At 39.2% G+C, this 15,925-nt stretch overlaps 1 pseudogene; it reads right to left on the bottom strand.

Moving 5' to 3' along the window:
• Window positions 1–1,759: 1,759 nt before the first annotated feature.
• LOC118829937 lies at window positions 1,760–2,326 on the bottom strand (annotated as a pseudogene).
• Window positions 2,327–15,925: the final 13,599 nt, after the last annotated feature.

Raw genomic sequence — 15,925 nt, 5'->3', positions numbered from 1 at the left:
TCCCCTTTCTAACCTCATATTGTATTTAACAGTTGTGCAATATATTTGGCACGTGTATCCTTTCTCTTATTTTTTTATTTCAAGAGTATTTCTGTACATGTAGCAGAACATAAACATAAGACTCTATGTGACATTCAATATATGTAGCATTAATATTATTTTATGATCTGTGGTACCCTTAAGCAGGATATAGTTTCCCTGTTTATCTCTTCTAATCATGTCCATTTTACTGTTTTCTTGTCTGAGATTATGGTTGCTACTTTGTAGTTTTTTTAATTGACCTGAAGCATAATAAATTCTACTCTAGCCAAAAATCTATTTCTACTTTCACTCCCTTATTTCAACTCTGTGAATTTTTGTTTCAAGTGCATTTCTTATAAATAACACACTGTCAGACTCTGCTTTCTTATCCATTCTGCTATTCTTCTATTTTATAATTGGATTTATCCCATTCACATACATGGATATGATTGTTAATTGTGTATTTTCTTCTATTCCTTCTGCTTATACTTTTTCCTTTCCTTGCCCCCCCCAGTTACCCACTTTACAAAGAAGTTAGTGAGAGATAGAGTGTGCTGAATACTAATAAGTGATCTTCTTTTGCTCCGTTGTTCCTCCTCTCTCCCACTTGCCAAGACCTCAATCAAAATCTTTTTATCCTTTCTTTCTTTCCTTTCTTTCAATCCCCCTTCAAAATCTACCCTTCAAGGCTGGAGTTTGTTCTGCTTACAACTAATCATTTCCTTATTCTGCTTTCCTTTTTATTCTCATTTGCTTGTCTGTTGAGTTTAATATTTTTCTATACCAAACTCTTTGTATGTGGTGTATGTGTGTGTGTGTATGTGTGTTTCCAACTCTCTTTTGTCTAGTTCAGATGAAACAGAGGTTCATGTGACACCTCCCCTGTTCCTTCCTCTGTGTCTTCCAATTTTGTTCTAATTCTTGTTGTCTGATGGAGTCACTCTTTTCTACTTTGGTCATTCTGATTTTCTAGGAATCTTGGGCAAAATTTTCTACCTGCTATACTAAAATGATTATTCCATTTCCAATCCTTCCTTCTAGAACTCTCATTTCATTTATAATGTCCTTTTTTTTTAGCACTCTTTTTATCTCTTCCAGTGATTCTAGTAGACCTTGTGGCCAATATCTTTATTTGAGGTTCTGCCTGTGGTGGTGGTGGTGGTAGTGGTGGTGGTGGTGGTGGTGGTAGTTGCAGTAGCAATACCTATCACTTGTATAGTATTTTAAGGTTTATAAAATGCTTAACAAATATTTTTCATTTTATCCTCACAACTACCCTGATAGGCAAGGGCTGCCCCATTTTACAGATGAAGAAACAGAGGCAGATAGAGAAACTAAGTGACTTTTCCAGAGGCAGCTAGGTGGCCTCAGACACTTACTAACTGTGTGACCCTGGGTGAGTCACTTAACTCCTATTTGCCTCAGTTTCATCATCTCTAAAATGGGAATAATAATAGTTCCTACCTCACAGAGTGGTTGTGAGGATCAAATTCTATAATAATCATAAAGCACTTAGTATAGTGCCTGGCTCATAGTAAGCACTACATAAATATTAGCTATTATCATTATTTTTTTCCCAATCTTGTCTTTATAATACAATATACAGCCATGAAAATAACATAGTATTTATATGGTCCTACAAGGTTTTTTTCAAAATGCTTTATATGTTATCTTCTTAAGTCATCTCACCACTTAACACACACACTGAAAGCCCATCACTTGCTTTACCTTTTCCAACTTATTCATCGGCTTGTTGCACTGTGCCTTTCTCAGAAACATAGATGCCATCCAAAAATATTCTGATACCCTTGTTTTTGACTGTGGTGGCCTGTTGGATCAGGGCAGCTGAGTTTGAAATAAGTTCAATATCGTTTCCTTCAAGAATTAACTGATCCTTTTGGGCACAAGCAACACCTGGTCTCATATGCACTCTTAGGATATATTTTTCACCCAAGAAATTTTTGATTTCAACAAGTGAGCCATTCTCTTGAATAACAACATTGATGGGGAAGTGAGCATACACAGACCTCAACTTGTAAAGAAAACCCAGGGTAACGCCTTTGATCATGTATTGTATATGACTACAGATTGTGCTCACAGTTGCAAGTTCTTTTCAATTTCCTCACCACTTGTCCACCAGGGGCCTTTTTTTCTTCTTTCCAAGGGGACTGAATTCGGCATTGATATGGTTGACATGCCTGTGGAGGATTCCTCTAGGCCCCTTTACAATAACTGCCTGACCCTTAAGAGAGATGTTAACATTTTCTGGGATGTCGATGGTCTGATTGCTTAGAATGGTCTTCATTCTGGTAGCGAATGGGCCAAAGCTATTATAATTATTAATGTTATTATAACTCAGATCTTCTTAACTCCAGGATCTGTGCTCTCTCCAACATGTTGCCTTAGCTGCCTGGTCTAAGCACTAGTGGTCCCTGTGGAGTCACTCTCTTCCTCTAGGCCTCTGTGTGGATCCCCCAGATTGGCTTATTGCTGGTATTTTCTCCTGTTTATTCCTATTTCCAGCTTTACTTCCTGAACTGGAATTTCTGTCGGGGCCAGGCTCTGACTGTTCCTGCATACTTGGTGGACCCTGGTTTAGCTCCAATTTGTGTTTTCTGGGAACCTGTTGCCGGGTTTCCCTTCTGCTGTTGTCTGCTGTGCACCAACCAGGCTCACCGGGGTTCTCCAGATACAGAACACTGAGCTCTTCAAGGTCATCGTGGGTGGCTTATGTCAGCTCGCTGCACACTTTCAGAGTCATCAGGGCATGCAAATCAATCACTGTCATCTCCCCTTTGCCAGCTCCATGTGTGCTTAACTGCCCTAGAGCCTTCTGCTGCAGCACTCCAGTCCTCCAGGCCTGGATCTAGGCTGTGTTTGACTGACTGAGGCTTCCTGGCTGGAGCATTCTGAGCCTGTCAACACTTTGTTGTTGTTGTTCAATCATTTTCAGTCATGTGTAATTCTTCCTGACCCCATTTGGGGTTTTCTTGGCAAAGATACTGGAGTGGTTTGCCATTTCCTTCTCTAGCTCATTTGAGGAAACTGAAGCAAACAGGGTTAAGTGGCTTGCCCAGAGTTACACAGCTAAGAAGAGTCAGAGGCTTGATTTGAACTCAGGAATATGAGTCTTCCTGACTCTAGCCCCAATATCCTACCATGCCACCTAACTTCCCTGTCAACACTTAGAGTCTTCCTAGTGCTGCTGCATCTGTCTTGCCCTGTCTCCTCTGACTGGGTCCATTTTCTAATGCCTGTAGGCTTCTCTGTTTCCTTTTGCTGACCTAGACTTGATGAAAGTACTTACTGTCATTTTCCTCTTTATTTCCTGGGGGACTCCAGAAAATACAAGATTGCATAGGAACAAACATTATAGTTCTATTTGGTTCCAAGAAAAGTGAAGGGAGTCCAAATCAGATCTTCTCTAGACAAACTAAATTCACAGCGACATTAATCTGATCCCCTCCTCTTACATATTTCTGAAGAGCTTGATAGTCTGTTTTCCTGTTAGGCCTTCCTCTAACACAACTGAAATAATTAAGCCTTGTCCTTCTCTCCAAACTCAGATCCCCTCAAATTGTGTAACTTTATGGCCTTATATGGACATTAAAAAAATTGTGGCTCACATTTCTTAACTCCTGCGACAATGGAAATAAATTTATCTTCTAGTCTCATAGGTCTAACATTCCCCAGTGCTTTGAAGCTTTTTGACATTTTACTGAAGATAAAACTGAGTGTTTAAAGTGAGATTAAATGTTTTACTCAGGGGCACAAAGAAAACAGAGCAGAAGAAGCACTGGATTTGAAGTCCAAGAACTGGCATTCAAATCCCTGCTCTACCCTGCTGAGGCACACTCTTTGGTATCACCGTCAGTTTCAAAATCAGCAGCTTCTTTGGAAACTTTACATATGAGAACAGGGGCTTTTGGGAAAGGAATGTGACCCTCAAGAAATCTGTAGCTGTAAAAATTTCATCAGAACCGGGGCAGCTAGGTGGTGCAATCAGTAGAGCACCGGCCCTGGAGTCAGGAGGACCTGAGTTCAAATCTGGCCTCAGACACTTGACACAAGTACTAGCTGTGTGACCTTGGGCAAGTCACTTAACCCCAATTGCCCTGCCAAAAAAAGCAAAAAAAAAAAATTTCATCAGAACTGATCCAACCACGCTGGAGAGCAATTTGGAATTATGCGCAAAGAGCTATAAAACTGTGCATACCCTTTGATCCAGCAATACCATTACTAGGTCTGTATCCCAAAAAGATCACAAAAAAAAGAAAAAGGACCCACATGTACAAAAGTATTTATAGCAGCTCTTTTTGAAGTGGCAAAGAATTGGAAATTGTGGGGATGGCCATCAACTGGGGAATGGATGAGCAAGTTATATATATGAATGTAATGAAATAGTATGGTGCTATAAGAAATGATGAGATGGCAGATTTCAGAAAAACTTGGAAAGACTTACATGCACTGATGCTGAGTGAAGTGAGCAGAACCACAAGAACACTGTACATAGTAACAGCAACATTGTGCTGTGACTGACTTTGACAGACTTGGCTCTTCTGAGCAATGCAATGATCAAAGACAATTCCAAAAGACTCCTGATGGAAAATGCTATCCACATCCAGAGAAAGAACTATGGAGTCTGAATGCAGATGGAAGCATACTATTGTGTGGGATGAAAGACCCTCACCAATTAAATTTATAATAAGGAGCCATCTCAGGGTGGGAACAGAAATAAATTTTATTCAATTCTCGAGAATAGGGCATCCTCTGCCAGAACAGATCTAGCAAGGGAGGCACTTTACAACAGGCAAAGTGCCAATAATTATACCTAACACAAAGAGAATTTCTACCCACCTCTGACCCTTCTCACCATTGGCTGGGAGGCAGGCTTACAATCTGAACACGAAGCTAGACAAAGAACCGGGAAATTGAGGCACAGAAACTCCAATTCCCATTCCCTTAGTTAATGATTACAACTGAGCTGACATCTATAAATCTAAAGAAGGAGAATAGGATAAAGGGAGGGGGAGACCCTCTCAACTCTTCTACAGTACTTTTACAATAAAGGAAAGCAGGTCACAGTGACCCTATTCTTACTGAGCAAATTTTTAAACCAGAACCAGAAGAAAGAACAAAAAGTTTCAGGGTAAACTTTCCCGGAGGCCGAGCCACCAGACTTTTTCACAGTCTCAGAATTTTTCCACTTCCCTATTTCCCTATTTCTTGATTTTTAAACATTTCTTAGTATAGCTACAGATAGATATTTATATATCTATATCTTCCCTGTGAAGTCTTCACATTTTATTTACCTCACACAATATTTTTTCTTTTTTTTCTTTCTCATGTTTTTTCTCTTTTGTTCTCATTCTTCTTTCACAACATGACTAATGTGGAAGTATGTTTGCTATACTTTACATGTATAGCCTATATCACATTATTTGCTGTCTTAGGGAGGGGAGAGAAGGAGGGAGAGAGGAAGGAAAAAAAATTTGGAACTCAAAGTCTTATAAAAGTGAATGTTGAAAACTGTTTTTACATGTAATTGGAAAAAATAAAATACTATTAACTAAGGAAAAGTTTCATCACACTCTTTGGTCAGAAAATAGGATACTGAAAGCTTTCAGGTACAGTGCATTTGCAGAGAGGGGGTTGTGTTGAAGAAAGAAATCTGCAAAATATCTCAATAGTTGGTATAGAGGGGTAGAGAGGACAGTACCATTTCACCTACCTCTATGGCTGTCCTAGTTTGATTCTTAACATGAATAGTCTGTTGTGTCACCCACTGGTTGACAAAGTTGAATCAAGTTTCATATTTTGCTCCCTTCTTATCAGAATAAACTTTTGCAGTCCTGGATATAAATGACGCAGTGCTATGCAGTGGATCTGGGTTCAGAGCAAAAGCCTGTAGCAAAAGGCCCCTCAATGTGGTCCCTGCATTGCCAAGAATGAAAGTAACAAACCTGGAAGATTGCACAAGAGGCCACGTCATTGACTAAGACTTACAACAGCACTTTTACCCAGAGAGACAAACGAGAATGAAACCTATGGGAAAGGACAGACCTACATAACCATCTCACTTCACTTCTGAGGTCATCCTAGGGTCAGATGAGGAGGATACAGTTTAGTAAACCAGTTTGCTAGTTTGAAGGAATTATAGTTTGGCATTAAAGTGTGCACTAGTATAAAATATGAAATTGAAGTTGTCATAGTCCCATCTCTGTTAGAGGGCTGGGGCAAGTCCTAAGGGTATTTGTAAGAAGCAGTTTAGCATAAAAGGTGAGAAATGGATGACTGGGATTTTTTTCCTTTCTTGACTACTTCCTGAGTAATTTAAGCAAGCCACTTAACATTTCTAAGCCTCTATTTCCTAATAACGGCTAGCATTTATATAGCACTTTAAGGTTTGCAAAATACTTTTATATACATTGTCTCATTATATCCTCACAAGAACCTTGTGAGATCAATGCAATTATTTTTCTAGTTCTATAGTTGCGGAAAATGAGACTGAAAAAGGTTAAGTAACTTGCCCAGGAGGTTACACAGTTAGTGACTATGTCAGGATTTTAACTCAGATCTTCTTCCTGACTCCAAGTCCAATACTTCATCTGCTATGCTACCTAGTTGCCATCAGTGAAATAGGGATGATAATAATATGTGTCACATAGGGTTATTGTGACCATCAAATGATGAGTTCATATATGTGAAAGTACTTTAACAATGATAAGATAATATACAAAGGTAAGAAATTGTTATTATTGGTGCCTCTCTGGGGCATGCCCTTTTCCACATTTGCAATTTCTAGGTGAATTGGTACAAACTTGTTAGGGTAGTGTAGTCAGAAAAGCAATTTGACTCAGGTAACAGACAGGAAAGTTTCTCGTTTCCTAATTTGGAAATACATGTATTTGTGTATGTGTGTAATGTGTTTGTATGAGACAAATAGAGGAAAATAACTCTTATAAATTTAAATGCAAAAGGATAAAACAATCCACCAAAATGAAAAAGAGTGACACAATGGATAAGAAGACAGAACCCCCCTCAAAAAAGAAAGAAAACAGAACCCCATAATCTATTGCTTACAAGAAAAATATTTTAAAAATAAATGTATACACAGAAAAAACAAGAAGCCTATAAAAAATTTACAATGCATCCAGTGAATCAAAAAAAGCAAGAATTATAATCATGCTATCTGTCAAAGCAAAAATAAGCATTCAAAACATAAAAAGGATAAACAAGGAAAATACATTAAGCTGAAAGGAATCATAATCAACAAACCAATATCAATATTAAACCTATATGTTCCAAATGCCTTAGCATCTAAATTCATAAAGGAAAAATTAACTGACCTACAAGAAAATATGATAACACAACAGGGGCAGGAGGTTTCAATGTTTCTCTCTCAGTTTTGGATAAGTCTATCAGAAAAATAAACAAAAGGGAAAAATGGAATTGAACAACTTGATGAAAAAATTAAAGCTAAAAGACTTATGAATGGGACTACTAAAGAGTATAGGCAACACCTAGTTGCTTCATAATGGTACCATAATGATTTCTTATTATTAGATCTAAAATTAGAAAAAAAAAAGTAGATGGTTAAATACTATGTTAGGAATTTTTAAATTGGTTTTTAACAATCTATTGCTTCCAAATACTATCACTACTGTAAAACTTCATCTGTCTGATTAATAAAACTTGATTAGACTTAACACTTCAGTGTCTTTAATACCCAGGAGAGGTAAGTGAGTTTTAATTGGATACTTTTGGATAAAGCCAACATTGCACTATCAGTCCAGAATATACATAAAGGCCTAGAAAAAGACGACTAGTTGGCATAATTAGAATAGCCACTGTTCTTATGAAAGGATCCTGTAATCAAGTTCACATGGGAATATTCTATATCATTTCTGCAACACACAAACCATATAAAAACTCTTCTCTCCTCCCTAATAAGCGAGACTGTCTAACAGGCTGAAACACTCCAATTGTACAAAGCAATGCTCTGAAGTCCAGAATTTCTTGAATGACCAATTGTGGGCCATACATGGTGATCTCAGTCATCAATGTTGCCTGAACTGTTCGAGGTACCAAGAATTCCTTCTGATCTCCAGCCATAGAGTTATGCCTGGAAATTCTCAGATTAGGAGTGCAGGAAAGCCACTCACAATGTACTTTCCATACTGACTGCCCGAATCTAGACCCTTTCTCGGGGACCTCGGGAAGGAGGCACGTGGGACTGAGAATTCCCTCTGGATACATGGATTTCCTATGGGAAACTAATCAGTTCTCCTGAAATGACACCAGATAGTTGGTATGGGATGAGGAATTAGAGAACTTCCTGGATTTCACAACCATCCAGCAGTACAAGAAATTTTGAGATGAGGGTGGAGTTGCAGCATTTTATAAAATTTGTAGAACTCAGCAAATAATAGCAAGCACACTCTCCAGATGAGAATGATAGTTACAACATAACATCAGTTTATAGATTCAGAATATTTATTGTAAAATAGCTATGGCTAAAGGGATCAAAATATACACTGGGGTCCAAGATGCCTGGGAGGAGTGCTGGGATCCATGTCAGCACTTGGGAGTCAAGCTCAGACCAGTTGCTGGAAAGCTCCTGGACCATCTTGGCTGGGTGGGATTGCCTCCAAGAAGCTGCAGAGGAATCTTATGAGGATCTGAGGAGGTCCAACTAAGCAGATATGCCCCAGATCAGCAACTGACATGCACGTGACCAGCCAGAGGTACACAAGTATACAGCAAGTAGTGTATATGTGATCAATGAGGCATGTGCAAGTGATCAGCAGGTGAATTGTACATGATGTACACATGATACAAATGTTAAATGCAAATGAATCACATGAATCACGTGTGTGATGTACCTGAGAAGCACCAGTTCTTGAATTGCATCTGATGGAGGGATCACCAGGCAAGTGATGGGATTTCTAAATCCAGCCCTATCTGCTCTCCAAGAAGGAATCCTTTCTGGTATTTGGCCTTATCTGGAAGGAAGAGAAGCCAGGGTAGTTGAAGAGACCCTCCCTCCTTCCACTTATCTCAGAGCTTCCCCAGGGCCCTAGCAAAGGTGCTGGAAGGCAGTGAGGACCCTGGAGGAAGCTACTGTGGCCATTGTGCCCCACATCCTAGGATCCAAGGCCAAAGTCCCAAGGTGGCCAGGGTATGCAGAATCTTCTTCTCTCAGTCACCAGATAGGCAACTGTTTCCAGGCTAAGGTCCAGAGTACTGCCAATTCTCAAATTGTGTGTTGGTAGTGGTGTCCTAGTTTGTGAGTGAGCAGGGGCCCAAGTGACTGAAGGGGTGTGGGTAGGTTTCACATTAGAATAACTGAGGCTCCAAAAAGCAGCTCCTGGACAGGAGGATTCCAATGTTCAAGCATCTGGGTGACCAGTGTAGGAGTCTTTTTCAACAGGTAGTTTTCCAAGTGATCATCTGGGGGAGGAGGGATTGGAAGGCAGGCTTCAGAGACCCAATTCCTGGATTGGGTGGGTTAAGGTATCCTGAGATCTCTCTTAATGAGTGTGCATGACTCCATACTACTAAGGAGGGGTCCCTCATTAAATCTCTTGGGGTTTCAAGCTCCTCTGAAGGGGCCCAGGGTGATCTCAGCAGAGTGAGAGGTGCTAAGTATAGCTGATGCTTGGTCTTTTGGTGCCCCTTAATAGGGGAGCTCCCAGTTGTTGCATACACACCCCAGGGTTAGTGTCAGTAGGTGGGGAGGTCAGGAATGGGTTTAGGCAAGGTACTGAGGTGCCCCCCAGCTGGAAACTGGGTATTTCCTTCACGGAAATCTAATACCAGTCACGCCTATAACCTCATACAACATACATTCTATAATAGCTGCTGTGAGTAAGCCTCTTTAGGATAAGGGTCATTGCTTATTTAAATGTTGTATGTTCCCCACTGCTTAGCACAGGGCTCTGCATGCAGCTAGTGCTTAGTAAATATGTGTTGGATTTTATGAAATAATTTTTTAGAATAAATAAACTAAAAATAGTTTATTAACTTTATCAAATACATAAATCAAATTAAACACCAAAGGCAGTCAGCCAACTAGCGTTTATTTTTAAGTGCATTTATTTATTTTAACATTAATTTGTAAAAAAAAAAATTATTTTGAGTTCCAAATTCTCCCTCTCCCTCTAGTCCCTCCCTTATCCATTGAAAAGACAAGCAATATGATATCAATTATACATGTGAAACCATGCAAAACATATTTCCATCTTAGCTATATGGCAAAAGAAAGCAAGAAAAAATGAAGTTAAGTGAAAAAAGTATGCTTCCGTCTGCACTCAGAGACAACTAGCATTTATTTAGCACCTACTATGTTCCAGGCACTGTGCTAAGTGCTGGGAGACAAAGAAAGGGGAGAAAAATAATCCCTGCTTTTAAGGAGCGATATCTAATGGGAAAACCATCATGCATACTATGTACAAAGATGAAATATACAGATAAATTGGAAGTTGTGTCCTAAGGAAGACAGATTCAGAAGGATTGTAAAAGGTTTCTGGTAAAAGGTGGGACTTTAGCTGAGACCTGAAGAAAGCCAGAGAAGCAAGGAGGTAGAGACAAGGGAGAGAGCTCCAGATATGAGGGTCAGCCAGTGAAAGTGCCTGGTTAGAGAGATGGAGTGTCATGTTCTAGGGACCACAAGGAGGCCAATGTCAGTGGATGGAAGAAGAGTAGGGTAGAGGGGAAGAAGTTTAAGAAGACTGGAAAAGTGGGAAGGAAATAAGTGATGAAGGGCTTTAAAAGACAAACACAATATTCTAATTTAATTCTAGAGGTAATAGAGAATCACTAGAGTTTACTGAATAGGGATTGTAGACCTGCACTTTAGAAAGCTCAAACAGCTGAGTAGAGATGGAGAGTTGACGCAGGGAGTCCAACACACAGGTTATTGCAATAGTCCAGGTATGAGGTGACGAGAGCCTGCACCAGGGTGGTGGCAGTGTCAGAGAAGAGAAGAGGGTATATATGAGACGTATCATTTTTGTTTTATTTCCTGTTTTCATAATCAATAAAGTATACTCTTTTCCCTGCCTGTACCCCTATTCCTTCGCCCCTTACTTCTTTTAGCTGTTTCACTCTCTGGGACGCATGGCTGCAATTCAGATTACAAACCACTAGATGGCAAATTTTTCACTAAGTAATCCTGGGTTTGGGCTCCTTTAGTGTACAGAATAATCAGGTGTTCTCTACTTGCTATAATAATAATAATAACAATTTAAGAAAAGTAAAGCTACGAGCAGATATTGTCAGATAAAATATAATAAACAAATTAATCACTTTTCTGAATAAGATTTAAAGTCACAAAAACTAGACATCCATTCAATACATTCACTCAGCAAGCATTTAAGCCAGGCCTGCATAACCTGTGGTCCTGGTGGGCCACTTGCTGCACACCAAAGGATTTCTGGGAATCCTCTACATTTTTCTCAGGCTGCCCAAAATCTTTTGGTGAGCTGCAGGTTGTGTGGGCCTGATTTAAGCTTTTACTGTGGGCAAACCATAGTGCTAGACACTATGAGGGATACAAAATTAAAATAAGTCACAGCTTCCTTCCACTCATGGAGATTACAGTCTAGTAGGAGAATAAGACACAGTTACCCATAACTATGTAATAGTTACACAGTAACATATGAAAAGTTCTTTAGAGAATTGTAAAACAAAGTGCTAGATAAGATCTGAAGGAAGACATTATTTAGAATGCAAGACATGTAGGACACAGTGAAGGCTTACTGGAAAAGGTGGTTCATTTCTTCCACCCCAGAATTCCAGAAAACATCTTAAAAAAAAAAAACAAAAACAAACAAATGAACAAACAAAAAACTTTAGCATGTATGGCTCTTGTATAGGGTCTCTCCCAAAGTGATTAACAAGGTCTCTTCTAAAAAGGTACATACTTTACAAAGTAGTAAATTTTAGTCAAGATAACAGCTAGAATGGGGAGAGTGAATAGAACCAGGAAAACAATTTGTACAAGGACAACAAAAATAACTTTGAAAGGCAAAAACTGATTAATACAATGACCAGCCATGACTCCAGAGGACCTATGATGAAGCATGTTACACCCCTCCTGACAGACAGGTGATAGACATAAGGAGCAAAAAGAGGCATTCATTTTTGGACATGGCCACTTATGCAGATTCATTTTCTTGACTATGCTCATTTGTTACATTTTTTTTTCTGTCTGTTTTTAATTGGGAGGGGTTAGAGGAGAGAAGTTAGCAATAGTGATGCCAAAAGGAGAAGACCACTGAAACATGTTTTTAAGGCTCGGGATAAAGCAGAAGGAAGTTCAGAAGGAAGCATAGACAAGCAGAACAGTTTTAAAAGTGACATGAGAAATGTATTAATACTTCTTTTAAAAGCAACTGCTATGAAACAGAGATTCATGGTTTCATAAAGAATCCTTTTTTGTGGACTGCTGTGTATATTAGCTGCTCCTCTTTTCTTAGCATTTAAGTTCAGAATTTTTTTTTAAAAATTTAAGTAAAGTATTAAATATCAGGTAAAAGACAGCTATTTATTTCCACTACCACAAAAGGAATGCTTAAAACACAAAATACTTCTGAGCATATATTGACAAATATTTATATAACTAGTAGCCCTTTGTTATATGGACATTTTCATCACTGAAATGTCAATATTTCAGCTGACTGAGCAGAAGAAGAACATTTATATAGGGAACACGAATAAAATCAACTTAAGAAGAAACATAGTCTCTCAAATAGAAATGCCTGAGGAAACCACAGACTATTCTGAGGACCTGAAATAAAACTTCCCCTCAGATAAATATATTGAGAGGACCTATTTGAAAGCACAATGTCAACTGATGTAAAAATGGCTGCAGTGCATTGTGGTCTATCAGCTCATTTACATATGATAGTTTAGTTATTAGAATGGGGGAGGGGAAGAGGAAAAGGGAAGGGAATAAATATTTAAATAGCACCTGCTTTATATGCCAGGCACTTCACTAAATGCTTTTTACAAATATCTCACTTGATCTCATTTGATTTGAAAGAATTGAGGATAAACTATAAATCAAACAGCTGTTTGGGGAATAAGGGCCATTGGGGATCACACTCAGCTGAAAAGTAGGTATTTTTTTTCAGTTGATTTCACATCACAAGTTAGAGATGAATCACTGTTATTGAAGAGACCCTGATTTGATGCATTATAAGCCAGAGGAATATTTCCCTATGAAAATAGGAGAAGAAAAAAGGTATGAGAAAAGGCAAAATGCAAGAGTTAGAAGAACCTGGTGACAAAGGACATAGAAGAAAATCAGAGAAGCTGCTCATAGAGGGCAGAGTACAGGAGATAAAAGATGAGCAAAATTAACAGATAGGCTTGGCAACAGATTTGAGGAGATGCTTGACTGGAAGAGAGCACTGTAGTTCCTGGAATCTGAAGAAATCAGATCTGGAAAGAAAATCTGGAAGAAATCTGGAAGAAATCAGAATCCTGTGGTTTTTTGATAGCTCTTTGGGCTTATTGCCCTTCAGCCTCAGGGTAGGGAAACCTCTCAGGGATGCCTTTCTTGACCACTAATGGGGTAAGAGAGGTGGAGGGAAAAGGACAGACAGACTGTGTAGCCGTTTTGCTACAAGTTACATAGATATATTTTTGCTAGAAGAGTGTAACACTTTCTCAGCAGCCTGCCAAGGGTGACCTAATCCTAAAAGGAACTAACACTGCTATACCAGTCCAAGAGTATCAGAAAAACAGTTTTGCCCAGTACGGGAAACAGCTATCAGAGATGCAACTTTGCCCAGCAGAATAAAGAGGCCAAGAACATCAAGGCCTGCAGTCCAAATGTGTGAGTTGTCCCAAGCACATGTATTTCCAGCTTCTCTGTGAAGCTGTTGAATGAAGGAGCATCTACTTCCCCTGAGTCTACGACTCTAAAATGTTGTATCCTATATAGATAAGTGATATTGCTTATTTTCACTCTACTTCTCCACTCAACAATATTGACTGACTTGCTGCTGTGTATAAGGTTCTGTCCCAGATCATAAGATGATAAATTTAGAGTTGAAAGAGACCCTGGAAGCCATGAATCCCACCCCAACATTTTGTAGGTGAGGAAACTGAGACACAAATAAGTTAAGTAACTTGCCCAGGGTCACACATATCTGAAACTAGATTTTCCTGACTCCTAGTCCAGGGTCCTAACCAGTACAACACACAAGCCTTTTTTTTTTTTTTTTTTTGCCATAGTACTATTATATGCAGTTTAGGAGGAAAAACTCAAAACTAGATTTTTTTAACAACAAAAAAAAATCTCTGTTTAAGTGTCATTATTTCATGGCAGTGCATTCCAAAGGTCTCTGAGAGGATATAGTTTGAAAAAAAAGAAGAAGAAAATGCAAATATTCCTTGCCCAAGAAGAACACAAATGGGGACAGCTAGATGGCACAGTGAATAGAGCACAGGCCCTGGAGTCAGGAGGACCTGAATTCAAATCTGGCCTCAGACACTTATTTGCTATATGACCCTGAGCAAGTCACTTAGCCCCGATTGCCTCCAAAAGAAAAAGAAGAAGAACATGGATGAATAGATTTGGAGCTAAAAGAAATTGTAAAGTCATGCAATCCAGCTACCTCGTTTTACCGATGAGAAAATCGAGGCCAAGAACCTTGCCCTAGGTCACATTGACAGAAAGTATCATAGCAGGGGTTTGGACTCCAGTCTTCTGACTTCAAATCCAGCATCTTACCCACTTTGCCATGTGCCATCCAGTCTGATGGGGGAGAGGAGGAGGAGAGAAGTAGACACATACACAAACTAATTTAATACAAAATAAGAGAGGCACAAAAAATATGCCAGGATAATTCTAAGGATGAAGCCTGCCCTATTTTGGTAAAGGGAAAACTTCCTGGAGGAGGTAGCATTCAAATTGGGCCTTTAAGGAGGGCTAGAATTTCACTAAACAGAGAAAAAGAAAGAGCATTGGCCTTTGAAAACAGGGAGTATCAGAGGCACAGAGGTAAGAAAGTATATCGTACATTCAAAAAACGAAAACAGCCTAATTTGGTGCTAACATTGGGGAGGAGCAAAATATACGCCCAGGAAAACAAACACAGGTATCAGATCTTTGGATGCCAGGTTAAGGAGTTCGGGCTTTATTTGGGTGATGGTTGGGGAAATTATGGGCTTCTGAGTAAAAAAAAAAAAGATAATATCCTAATAATAACAACTTGTATCTATATAACTCTTAAAGGTTTGCTCTGACAGTAATGCTGCGAAGTAACTGCTATTATTATCTCCACTCTATATCGAATGATTGAGAAACTCTTATATTATTAAGGTCTTAATATGTGCCAAGTGCCATACTTAGTTGTGGGGATATAAATATGAAAGCGAGACAGACCCTACCTTCAAGGAGTTTACATTCTAATGAGGGAAACAGCACCTATATGGAAGTGGCAGCCAGGCAAGGACAGTTTGACCTGAGAAATCATAGGGATGGTGAGTGGAACCACAGGTGAGTCAATCGACATACCCTCCTTTCCAGAAGCAAAGTTAGTGTTGATTTGGTTCTGGTTCTCAGATCAAGGGATGGGGTAAATATAAGTAAGGGTTGGACATGGTAGAGTCTTCTGGAATCAGCTGTATATGTATTGTGGGTTACATGATTTTTCTAGGTGAGGCTGTACTCACTGACTCCCATTCAGAACACCTCGGATTAGGAATTTCAAAGCTAAGTGGATTTCATTTCTGAGGGCATGATCTATGGTGATCTGGTAATCACCAGGCTGTAGCAACAGGGAAGGAAGCAAAAAAAAAAAAATGAGGAAACCAAGACTCAGATATGTCAAATGGTTTTTCCTGGGCAACAAAGCTAGTTAGTTAAAGTCTGAAATAGGATTCACCC

This window comes from Trichosurus vulpecula, chromosome 8, assembly GCF_011100635.1.
Source record: "Trichosurus vulpecula isolate mTriVul1 chromosome 8, mTriVul1.pri, whole genome shotgun sequence".
Lineage (NCBI taxonomy): Eukaryota > Metazoa > Chordata > Mammalia > Diprotodontia > Phalangeridae > Trichosurus > Trichosurus vulpecula.
Note: the sequence above shows the minus strand (reverse complement) of the source record. Positions and strands in the feature narration are given on the sequence as shown.